This window comes from Dendrobates tinctorius, unplaced genomic scaffold (assembly GCF_039654945.1).
Source record: "Dendrobates tinctorius isolate UK_male_01 unplaced genomic scaffold, ASM3965494v1 ptg000295l, whole genome shotgun sequence".
In the NCBI taxonomy this organism is placed as follows: Eukaryota; Metazoa; Chordata; class Amphibia; order Anura; family Dendrobatidae; genus Dendrobates; species Dendrobates tinctorius.
Genome location: NW_027361962.1, coordinates 1657684 through 1670878, shown reverse-complemented (window position 1 = coordinate 1670878; position 13195 = coordinate 1657684). Strand labels below are relative to the sequence as shown.

General features: G+C 46.0%; 1 protein-coding gene across 3 annotated transcripts in view; it reads right to left on the bottom strand.

Annotated features, from left to right (window-relative positions):
• The window catches only part of LOC141073036 (uncharacterized), a 122001-nt gene extending 109994 nt beyond the window's left edge, over positions 1 to 12007 (bottom strand). The window contains exon 1 of one of the 3 annotated variants that reach the window (XM_073560346.1): positions 11879 to 12007. The gene's annotated coding sequence lies outside the window, so the exon portion shown is untranslated. Of the gene's footprint in view, positions 1 to 5538; positions 5600 to 7599; positions 9189 to 11878 lie in introns of those variants that run through there. The other 2 variants (XM_073560345.1, XM_073560344.1) reach the window with 2 other exon arrangements.
• Positions 12008 to 13195: the final 1188 nt, after the last annotated feature.

Here is a 13195-nt window from a genome sequence, read left to right as displayed (position 1 = left end):
GTGATTTATGAGAGAGTTTATATGGATAGTTCGTGACGCCACCTGTGGTGTTCGGCAAATATGATGTTAGGCCGACGCTGCATGCAGATCCTCTGGGACTGATGGTGTGTGCAGCATAGATGGTAAAGCTCCCCACATGTGAAGCTGTAGTCCCAGGGCAGTGTAGATCAAGTAATGGCGGGGAGGCGTAGATGGTGTAGGTACAGGTACTCAGATGTAGCGGTGCGGAATAACTGGAGGACACCAGGGCGTGCGGTTCCAAAGCTTTACTCACTGCTTGCAGTTCACACACATGCCGGCCTCCGCGCTGTGTTCTCCAGGTCAGGGCTCCAGCCAACCTCCGGGCAAGATAGGCTACTCCTTCCCACACTCCGCCAACATGTACCTTCCTGAACGACTCCTCCAGGGCGCCTTTAGGTGCGAAGCACTCCAGTACTTAGTTACCCTGGAATGCCTCTCTCTAGGTATTCCTAGTCTCTACTTGTATGACAGACAGTTGTAGCCTGCTTCGGGGAACTCTAGCTCCAGAGTCCCGGCTCACTAATAAGGTGCTGTTGTGTCCCAAGTCTGTGATGGGAGCAAGGCGTTAGCGGCTCACTACTCCACCGGTGTCTGTTGCTGGACATAAAGATCCGATCAACCTCGGGGACCGGGCCCCGGCCTTTGCGCTCTGGACTGGAAGGGTTATCTATCTTTCTTCAACCAGCTTTCCACCGTCCTTCTATTCTCCTTCGTTCCGATCTCTTCTCTCTCTCTTACGGAATGTCAGGTTATCAATCTCTTTCTATGTCTGTCCCGTGCCAGCAGCCCAGATCACTGGGACCTGCTGCAGCACGTCCTTCAGACACCCATCTTCCTTTCTCTCCTCCTCTCTTCTCTCTGGGACTCACCCCAGACTCCACTCTCTCTTCCTGACTTTCCCCTTCTTTTGTATCAACTTACTCCACCCACCTCGTGTTACGAAGTGGGGTTCCACGAGGGGTGCCCTGCTACCCTCAGCCTGGAGCTGTTAGGTGGCCCCACTGAACTATCCTGTGTGTGGAATGCAGGTGTTGGAGTGTGATCAGGATTTCCCACCTTACCAGGATGGTGGGGCACTACACCTTAGGAGAAGGTGCAGTACCTCTGTGGCGACTGAAGCCTCAGGGGCGCCACATCCACATTACACATTTTTTGCAAAAACCGTATCATCCGAATACCATTATTATCATTTTTTACTAGCACTTGCTGTTTACTGCTACTTCTTTACAATAGAGTATTTTTATACATTTGTTTTACTGTGTTTTTCTGTGTTTCACAGTTTCCACCAAATTTAGCCACAATATTTTACCATAATTTCCATTGCAAAATAATATCTCCCTATTTTGTACCAAGACCCTAAATTATCCAGCATAGCTAATTATACAGATATACGTTTTGTGGCTAAAAGAGCACCAGCTATAGGCTCTGTATCTCTCAGCCTTTTTTGGAAGGGTACTAATCAATCTACTGATACACGGCTTACATGTAAGTTTTTTTTGTATGTGGTCCTTCAAGATGTGTTTCATGTGAACATACGCATAAAAAGTACAAGCTTTTTTCCATATATCATGGGTAAGAGTTATAACATAAAAAGCTTCATGAACTGCAATCCTGCGGGAGTTGTCTATGTGATTGCATGTATGACATGCCCAGCACAATATGTGGGCTGCACTGTGACTACAGGGGCACATAAGAATCCTGACTCCGGAGACACGTCAGGCGCACTGAGCTCTACAGCCGCTCATATATTTGTGGTCTCCAATTATTATTTGCATGTACAGTCATGGCCAAAAGTTTTGAGAATGACACAAATATTAATTTTTACAAAGTCTACTGCTTCATTTTTTCTAATGGCAATTTGCATATACTCCAGAATGTTATAAAGAGTGATCAGCTTAACAGCAATTACTTGCAAAGTCAATATTTGCCTAGAAAATGAACTTTATCCCCCAAAACACATTTCATCATTGCAGCCCTGCCTTAAAAGGACCAGCTAACATCGTTTCAGTGATTGCTCCATTAACACAGGTGTGGGTGTTGATGAGGACAGGGCTGGAGATCAATCTGTCATGATTAAGTAAGAATGACACCACTGGACACTTTAAAAGGAGGCTGGTGCTTGGCATCATTGTTTCTCTTCTGTTAACCATGGTTATCTCTAAACAAACACGTGCAGTCATCATTGCACTGCACAAAAATGGCCTAACAGGGAAGAGTATCGCAGCTAGAAAGATTGCACCTCAGTCAACAATCTATCGCATCATCAAGAACTTCAAGGAGAGAGGTTCCCTTGTTGCCAAAGGCTCCAGGGCGCCCAAGAAAGACCAGAAAGCGCCAGGACCGTCTCTTAAAAGTGTTTCAGCTGCGGGAATCGGGCTACCAGCAGTGCAGAGCTTGCTCAGGAATGGCAGCAGGCAGGTGTGAGTGCATCTGCACGCACTGTGAGGCGGAGACTCTTGGAGCAAGGCCTGGTCTCAAGGAGGGCAGCAAAGAAGCCACTTCTCTCCAGAAAAAACATCATGGACAGACTGATATTCTGCAAGAGGTACAGGGAGTGGACTGCTGAGGACTGGGGTAAAGTCATTTTCTCTGATGAATCCCCTTTTCGATTGTTTGGGACATCTGGAAAACGGCTTATTCGGAGAAGACCAGGTGAGCGCTACCACCAGTCTTGTCTCATGCCATCTGTCAAGAATCCTGAAACCATTCATGTGTGGGGTGGCTTCTCAGCCAAGGGAATGGGCTCTCTCTCAGTCTTGCCTAAAAACACAGCCATGAACAAAGAATGGTACCAGAATGTCCTCCAAGAGCAACTTCTCCCAACCGTCCAAGAGCAGTTTGGCGATCAACAATGCCTTTTTCAACATGATGGAGCACCTTGCCATAAAGCAAAGGTGATAACTAAATGGCTCAGGGAACAAAACAGAGATTTTGGGACCATGGCCTGGAAACTCCCCAGATCTTAATCCCATTGAGAACTTGTGGTCAATCATCAAGAGACGCGTGGACAAACAAAAACCTTCAAATTCAGACAAAATAAAAGCATTGATTTTGCAAGAATGGACTGCTGTCAGGATTTGATCCAGAAGTTGATTGAGAGCATGCCAGGGAGAATTGCTGAGGTCCTGAAGAAGAAGGGTCAACACTGCAAATATTGACTTGCTGAATTAACTCATTCTAACTGTCAATATAATCTTTTGTTACTCATAATATGATTGCAATTATATTTCTGTATGTGATAAAAACATCTGACAAACACACATAAAAACCAGAGGCCAGCAGATCATGTGAAAATATAATATTTGTGTCATTCTCTATACTTTTGGCCGTGACTGTACATAAAGGCAACAGTAAACAACTTTTGGACCCTATGGCGGCTCAGTAATTTGCACTATTGCTTTGCAGCACTTGTGCCCTGGGTTTAAATCCCACCAAGGACAACATCTGCAAGGAGTTTGTATGTTCTCCCCGTGTTGCGTGGGTTTCCTCTGGGTTCTCCCAACTTCATGTCACATTCTGAAGACATACTGATAGGGAATGTAGATTGTGAGGCCCAATGGGGACAGTACCGACAATGTCTGTAAAGCAATGTGGAATAGCGCTATATAAGGGAGTAAAATAAACGCTAAGTGAAAAATAGCTAAAAACATATAAAAAAAAAAAAACCAGTACAAGGAAGTCATACAAGGTTAAGAACCAGACAAAAGGAAAAATTAACAGTGCAGTTATAGGCCCCAAGGGAGGCACAATGCAGATGGGCATGTATGAAGGAATGAGGAGGAGACGAAGAAGTATAGATAAATAAAAAGAAAAGTAATAGTCATAGGTGAATGATACTAGTAATAATAAGGAGCAAGTATATAGTGATGCCAGCTATAATCAGTTCTATTTAGACAAGTATCTGCATAACTAATCATATGGTAAATACACTGCTCAAAAAAATAAAGGGAACACTTAAACAACAGAATATAACTCCAAGTAAGGCTGTGTGCCCACGATGCTATTTTTAAGAGGTTTTGCCGCGACTTTCGGAGCGAAAACGGTTAAAAATCTTGTGCACGACGCCCCCCATGCATTCCTATGGCATTCCGCACATGCTGTGCTAATGCTGCGCTTTTTTCCGCGGCGGAACCGCAGCGCGGAAAAAAAAAATCGCAGCATGCTCATTCTTTTGTGCGGAATCGCAAAGAATTGCCAAGATTCCGCACCCATAGGAATGCATGAGAATCGCTTACTTCCGGCATGTGGCTATGCCCACCATGCGGGAAGTTAAGCGTCTCATGTGCGGTTGGTACCCACGGTGTGGAGGAGAGGAGACTGTCCTCCAGGCCCTGGGTACCATACCCCTGTAAAAAAAAAGAATAAAAAAAAAAAAAAAAAATCGGGGTATATTTACCTTCCGACGTCCTGCGCTGCCATCCCGGGCCACAGCGTTCCCAGTAATGCCTTGCGGCAAGGTCCTGTGATGACGTGGTCTCGCGAGATCGCTATAGTAACGCGAGACCAATGTCATCACAGGTCTCGCAAGGCATCGCTGGGAACTCTGAGGCCCGGGATGGCAGCGCGGGACGTCGGAAGGTAAATATACCCCGATTTTTTATTTTTTTTAGCATTTTTAACATTCTATCTCTTACTATTGATGCCGCATAGGCAGCCTCAATAGTAAAAAGCTGCTCACACTTGTCAAACACTGTTTGATGAGTGTGACCAACCTGTCAATCACTTTCCAAGTGATGCTTCAAATCGCTTGGAAAGTGCTTGAGAAAATCGCGGCGAAATCACGCAGAAAAAAAATCGTGCTATTTCTGGGAAGGAGTCCGGTTTTCACTGTGCGTTTTAAAACGCTACGTGGGCACATAGCCTAAATCAAACTTCTGTGAAATCAAACTGTCCACTTCAGAACCAACACTGTGTTAGGGCTGGCGGAACACACACCAAATTATAAATTAGTAGTAGGTGCGTTCGCAGCCCGGGGTCTACCGTGCAGAGGTGGTACACTGCTGCTAGAAAATGGCGGAAGAATAGAGCGGCGTGAAAACAGTCACACGTGGGTTACGTCACCCAGTGTGAACAGGAGCGGACTCTTAATTCACAGAGCCGCACAACCGCTAAACGTGGATGCCGGAGCCTGTGTAGCGCACAGAGCCCGGCCAAGAGCGCACAGCAAGCGGCCACAGAACTCTACCCCCAAGGACACGGGGTTAGAGTCCCTCTAGGCCCACTGAGTGCGCGGCGTCGCTGCCACGAACGCCGCTATAGACGCTGGCTACGGAGTGTGGAGCACGTGCACTGAGGCGTGCCGAGTCACTGATGATGGCTAATGCCTGACTTAGACTCTGACCTACCTACACCTAAGCCTGGGCGCTAGCAGGCTAGGCTGCACAACACATGCGTACCAAGGGTAGAGGTTTCATAATGAGTCAGTCACCAGAGACATTCATACGTGCATTCATCACTCACTCCTTATAGTCCTATAATACAGTCTATCCTAGCGTGTGGGCAAGCGGCCATAAGAACCTTTTTTGGCCGCTAGCATCCGGGACCTTCCTGGCTTCTCGGATGGGCCAATCCAAACAGGAGCAGGACCTGAGCATGTGACCTTCGATCTCCAATGGGAGATCACTCCACGGGCATGCTCAGTGGCCCGACATGGGGACTTAGTCCGTGGAGAATCTCGCTGTTGAGCAGCATGTATAGCCATAGCTGTGCCAGAGGTGGCAGCAGCAAGCAAACCCACGGTGCTGGTCTGGGCAGAGCGCTGGGACCGACGAGTTTGCTGAGCAACCTCCTCTGCGGCTGCAGAGGAATGGGAGACCGTCGGAAGTAAGGCTCGGGATTCCCGCTGTGCAGCGACAGGAACCTGACGGCTAACACACTGACAATCAATCTCACATGCTGTTGTGCAAATGGAATAGACAACAGATGGAAATTATTGGCAATTATCAAGACACCCTCAATAAAGGAGTGGTTCTGCAGGTGGGGACCACAGACCACATCTCAGTACCAATGCTTTCTGGCTGATGTTTTGGTCACTTTTGAATTTTGGTTGTGCCTTCACACTCTTGGTAGCATGAGATGGACTCTACAACCCACATAAGTGGCTCAGGTAGTGCAGCTCATCCAGGATGGCACATCAATGCGAGCTGTGGCAAGAAGGTTTGCGGTGTCTGTCAGTGTAGTGTCCAAAGGCTGGTGCCGCTACCAGGAGACAGGCCAGTACACCAGGAGACGTGGAGGTGGCCGTAGGAGGGCAACAACCCAGCAGCAGGATCGCTACCTCTGCCTTTGTGCAAGGAGGCACAGGAGGACCACTGCCAAAGCCCTGCAATATGACCTCCAGTAGGCCACAAATGTACATGCGCCTTCACAAACGGTTAGAAACCGACTCCATGAGGATGGTCTGAGGGCCAGAAGTCCAGATGGGGGTTGTGCTCACAGCCCAGCACCGTGCAGGACGCTTGGCATTTGCCACAGAACACCAGGATTGGCAAATTCGCCACTGGCGCCCTGTGCTCTTCAAAGACGAAAGCAGGTTCACACTGAGCACATGTGACAGAGTCTGGAGATGCCATGGAGAGCGATCTGCTGCCTGCAACATCCTTCAGCATGACTGGTTTGGCAGTGGGTCAGTAATAGTGTGGGGTGGCATTTCTTTGGAGGGCCGCACATCCAGAGGTAGCCTGGCTGCCATTAGGTACCGAGATGAGATCCTCAGACCTTTTGTGAGACCATATGCTGGTGCGGTTGGCCCTGGGTTCCTCCTAATGCAGGACAATGCCAGACCTCATGTGGCTGGAGTGTGTCAGCAGTTCCTGCAAGATGAAGGGATTGAAGCCAAGGACTGGCCCGCCCGTTCCCCAGACCTGAATCCGATTAAGCACATCTGGGACATCATAGCTCGCTCCATCCACCAACGTCACGTTGCACCACAGACTGTCCAGAAGTTGGCAGAAGCTTTAGTCCAGGTTTGGGAGGAGATCGCTCAGGAGACTGCTGCCTCATCAGGAGCATGCCCAGGTTGTAGGGAGGTCATACAGGCATGTTGAGGCATTTCCTCTGAAGTTGGATCAGTCTGTAATTTGATTTTACACTTTGATTTTGACTATCTTTCCAAGCCCAGATCTCAATGGGATATTAATTTTGATTTACATTGATCATTTTTATCTTTTCTTGTTCTCAACACATGTCACTGTGTAATGAATAAAGATTTGCAACTGCGATATTGCATTCAGTGATACCTACAATGTGGTATCTTAGTGTTCCCTTTATTTTTTTGAGCAGTGTAGTTGCAAATCAGATTATTATTGTCTATAAAATGATGGTGGTCTCACGTTGGAAGCTCTAGTGGATGGTGAGATATGGAGCCAGAAAGTCAAAGTTTTACAACATTGTTACCCTTTTGCTCATCACTTATATAAAAGGGTGACTGGAATCACACAGCAGAGAAAAGCACCCAAAATAAAATTTAATTTAAGCTATCTGCTCGGCCAACCTGACACGTGTTTCACACAACTTGATTCATATATACAATGAATGCATGTCCTTTTATACTGCTAAACCAATAGAATTAAAACTTACATCATAAAATTGCTCCATAAAAAAAGGGTCCAAGATGGTGCTGGATGCCAGGAGGTGGCTCTACTGATGGTCACGTGTACATCAGGTCAGCAGTCATGTGGTCACCAGTTGAATGACTAGTGAGAGGAAGGGGCGTGAATGAGGAGTCCGGTCATATGTGAAGTCGGGATGCAGGGTAATGCTGAAGACACTGTGACAGACCAAGCGCATCACACCGGTACACAAAAAAATAGTCTACAGTCTTAAACAATACCAGCAGAGGGCGCTATATTAGTAAAATAATGAACCAAAGCGCAAGCCAGACAAACAATGATAAACCCACAAAGGGTGATGAAAAGGAGTGGAAAAAAATTATTGAATGGATGAAAGAAAGGGAAATGTGAGCAAAAGCGTAGTAAGGAAAAATAAATAAAAAATAAAAGAAAAAATAATAAAAAGAAAAGGGGTATTAAAAATGTATAGCTAAATAGGTAAAAAGAAGAATATAGGTAGGTCCAAATAAAGAGTGGCAAAACAATACAGAAAATACATATACAGCTCTTATGTAGTTCTGCATAAAAGGTGTGACTACATATACAATATACATACATAGAAGGAAAGTCACAAACAGACAAGCCCACGGAGATAATCACGGGAAAGGAGGATAACCGCTACATTCAGTCAGTCTACGGGGTGTCGGGTGTTGAGTTTGACAATCCACATAAGTTTCTACCAAATTTAGCCCACAATATTTTGCCATAATTTCCATTGTAAAATAATATCTCCCTATTTTGTACCAAGACCCTAAATTATCCAGCATAGCTAATTATACGGATATACGTTTTGTGGTAAAAGAGCACCAGCTATAGGCTCTGTATCTCTCAGCCTTTTTTTTGGAAGGTACCAATCAATCTAGTGATACACGGCTTACATGTAAGTATTTTTTGCATGTGGTCCCCTCAAGATGTTTCATGAGAACATGCGCATAAAAAGTACAAGCTTTTTTTCCATATATCATGGGTCAGAGTTACAACATAAAAAGCTTCATGAACTGCAATCCTGCGGGAGTTGTCTGTGTGACTCCATGTATGACATGAAGGTAAGACACGATATCAGTAATGTGTTATCTGTAGTGTTGAGCGATACCGTCCGATACTTAAAAGTATCGGATGGTATCGGCCGATCTAAAAAAGATATCGGGTATCGCCGATTCCGATACCGGAAGTCCCATTCAAGTCTATGGGACTTCCGGTATCGGAATAAGGAAAACCCTATTTTTGCCTTGTACAGCCTCTCTGGGGTCTGTACGGGCCTTTCGGGGGGCTGTGCCGGCCTGCCAGGGGGGGGTCTGTGCAGGCTCCGGTGGTCTGTGCCGGCCTGCCGGGGGGCTGTGCCGGCCTGCCGGTGGTCTGTGCAGGCTCCGGGGGGGCTGTGCCGGCCTGCCGGTGGTCTGTGCCGGCTCCGGTGGTCTGTGCAGGCATCGTCCGATGGGACTACAAGTCCCATCGGGCGATGCCTGCTACCATGACAATGATTGACACATTAGCCAATGATGGGACAGTAGTAGTCCCATCATCCGGCTAATGTGTTGAATGTAAAAAAAAAAAAAAAAAAAAAAATTACATTCTACATACATGCTACATACATACAACATACATTCTACATGCATGCTACATACATACTACATGCATGCAACATACATACTACATGTAACATACATACTACATGTAACATACATACTACATGCATGCAACATACATACTACATGCATGCAACATGCATACTACATATATACTACATGTAACATACATACTACATGCAACATACATACTACACACAGTGGGGCAAAAAAGTATTTAGTCAGTCAGGAATAGTGCAAGTTCCACCACTTAAAAAGATGAGAGGCGTCTGTAATTTACATCATAGGTAGACCTCAACTATGGGAGACAAACTGAGAAAAAAAAATCCAGAAAATCACATTGTCTGTTGTTTTTTCATTTTATTTGCATATTATGGTGGAAAATAAGTATTTGGTCAGAAACAAAATTTTCATCTCAATACTTTGTGATATATCCCTTGTTGGCAATGACAGAGGTCAAACGTTTTCTGTAAGTCTTCACAAGGTTGCCACACACTGTTGTTGGTATGTTGGCCCATTCCTCCATGCAGATCTCCTCTAGAGCAGTGATGTTTTTGGCTTTTCGCTTGGCAACACGGACTTTCAACTCCCTCCAAAGGTTTTCTATAGGGTTGAGATCTGGAGACTGGCTAGGCCACTCCAGGACCTTGAAATGCTTCTTACGAAGCCACTCCTTCGTTGCCCTGGTGGTGTGCTTTGGATCATTGTCATGTTGAAAGACCCAGCCATGTTTCATATTCAATGCCCTTGCTGATGGAAGGAGGTTTGCACTCAAAATCTCACGATACAATGCCCCATTCATTCTTTCATGTACCCGGATCAGTCGTCCTGGCCCCTTTGCAGAGAAACAGCCCCAAAGCATGATGTTTCCACCACCATGCTTTACAGTAGGTATGGTGTTTGATGGATGCAACTCAGTATTCTTTTTCCTCCAAACACGACAAGTTGTGTTTCTACCAAACAGTTCCAGTTTGGTTTCATCAGACCATAGGACATTCTCCCAAAACTCCTCTGGATCATCCAAATGCTCTCTAGCAAACTTCAGACGGGCCCGGACATGTACAGGCTTAAGCAGTGGGACACGTCTGGCACTGCAGGATCTGAGTTCATGGTGGCGTAGTGTGTTACCTATGGTAGGCCTTGTTACATTGGTCCCAGCTCTCTGCAGTTCATTCACTAGGTCCCCCCGCGTGGTTCTGGGATATTTGCTCACCGTTCTTGTGATCATTCTGACCCCACGGGGTGGGATTTTGCGTGGAGCACCAGATCGAGGGAGATTATCAGTGGTCTTGTATGTCTTCCATTTTCTAATTATTGCTCCCACAGTTGATTTCTTCACTCCAAGCTGGTTGGCTATTGCAGATTCAGTCTTCCCAGCCTGGTGCAGGGCTACAATTTTGTTTCTGGTGTCCTTTGACAGCTCTTTGGTCTTCACCATAGTGGAGTTTGGAGTCAGACTGTTTGAGGGTGTGCACAGGTGTCTTTTTATACTGATAACAAGTTTAAACAGGTGCCATTACTACAGGTAATGAGTGGAGGAAAGAGGAGACTCTTAAAGAAGAAGTTACAGGTCTGTGAGAGCCACAAATCTTGTTTGCTTGTTTCTGACCAAATACTTATTTTCCACCATAATATGCAAATAAAATGAAAAAACAACAGACAATGTGATTTTCTGGATTTTTTTTTCTCAGTTTGTCTCCCATAGTTGAGGTCTACCTATGATGTAAACTACAGACGCCTCTCATCTTTTTAAGTGGTGGAACTTGCACTATTGCTGACTGACTAAATACTTTTTTGCCCCACTGTACATATAGACATACAGTACATATAACATAGAGTACATACTCACCGTCACTTGTCACTTTGATCCCCGAAGCCATTGTCACCTGAGGGATAAATATCAAAATAAAAAAACACCAATATACTTACCCCAATCCGCAGAAGTCCACGAGGGTCCCACGTCCATCTTGCGTGGAGAACAGCAGCATCATCTGATGCTACCGTTCTCTACCAGCTCCAGGAATACAATGACGGAAGGTAGGTATCCTTCCGCACTGTATTCCTCCACCACTTTAAAATAAAAAAAAGTCCCTAGTCTCACTTTATGCCATTGCTGCGTGGGAAGTTATCTGTGATTACAGGGTGCGGATTCTGTGTTTATCCTCAGGGGCGGCAGAATCTGGCGGTTTCCCCCATCGGCTGCTGACCAGACGGCGTCTTCTACCTACACTGTGTAATGATGGTATTCTCAGTAACACTTCTGCCATGATGGCGGTTTTGTAGCTGAAGCGCACAGGTTTCTTCTCATGATGGAGACACCGACATTTTTAAAAAAATGCAGAAATAAATATGAAGTTTTAACTCCACAACTTGTGTCACCTCTGGAGGAGGATTCACTCCCTGCTGATTGTTGGTGAGAGGACGCTCCTGGCTCTTATTGGGCCAATTATAATACAGACAATGTAGATATCACCTGCAGTCCCATGTAACACCACAGACAGTGATTATACACAGCAACAGGATAAAACCTGAGTGCAAAGAGACGGTCAACATGTTGGAAAAAACTGCTGCTCACATAATTCTGCATCGTGCGGTCAAAAACCATTAATGTAATAGATGTGATATCACAGAGCACAATCCCACCGACATTCAGAGATTTACCTCCTGTCTCTCGTCTTCCGTCTCTCTTGTTCCTTCTTCCTGTAGTGATGGGTACTAGCTCCCGAAGGAGCCGGCTCTTTATAGTGAATCATATGAGCCGGCTCCTGGCAGGGAGCCAATTGAAATTTAAACGGCTCTTTGCCAGTTCACGTTCCACAGTCAGTCCCCTCTTGCCCCGCCCCTCCCGGCAGTAGTCTCTCTGATCTTATCCAGGAGACTGAGAAAGAATGCATGCTCCTCCTGCTGCCCACATAGCACTGACTCACAGCCCCGCCGCCCTCCAATCTGTGACAAGCATTCCTTGCCCTCTTGTGATTGTTTGTGTTCCTGGCAGCCTGCCCTACCCTGGATGGATGTGTTGTGGACGGATACAGAGTGTAACAAACAGTAGTGCATGCAGATTGAGGTGCGTGTAATCAAATCAAATCCTCCCAATTTTGCAACCATATTGGTGGCGGTGAGGAACTTGGGTATTAATTTCCTCACAGACTATTTTTAAAATACCCACAAATAAATAAAGAGGGAGGTTGATCGCCTGCAGAGAGAAGAGGAGTGCACGGACAGTGGATAACAAGACGAGTGACAGCCGCAAACCAAGTAGGATTTGGTCGCATTTTGATTACATCGACAACACAAAAACAGAATGTAAAATTTGTAAGATAAAATTGTCATACCGAGCAGGGTCTACCACCAGCCTTCACAGACATATTAGAAATGTACATCCAACAGTGCAGATTGAGGAACATGAAAGCACCACTGCAACTACTGGAACTGCTGCTGCAGCGTCTGCAACCACCTCTGAGGCATCAGCTAGACCACGACCTGCAACAACCCAGAGATCTATACTCCAATTTATGCCAGATAAAGTCATGACCCCAGCAAGAAATTATCAGGTTTAAAGGGGTAGGCTCAATTCTTACCTTTCCCGGCTCCAGCGCTGCATTTTCTCTTCTGCCCCTGCCTCAGGGGGCGGGGCCGGAGATGCGACAGGCAGTTCTGTGCGCACGCATGACATGCGCACAGAACTCCGTGATTGGCCTCCGGGGACCGATCGCACAGCTCCGTGCTGTCACCGCCCGACCCACAACGGCACAAATTCCTTATCTAAATCCGCCTGGATGCAGATGCGACATGTGACGCTGCAGTTTTGCTGCAGACTGTTTGCAGCAGACAGCCCACAGCGAACTTGCCAAGTGTGAAGGTAGCTTTAAAATGTGGCACTGATAATTAGGATCTTGTTGCTATTTTGCATGTTCATTTTGTGTTTGTTAAAGTTTTTACAGCAAATAATATAAAATCTGGTTATTCTGGAAACTA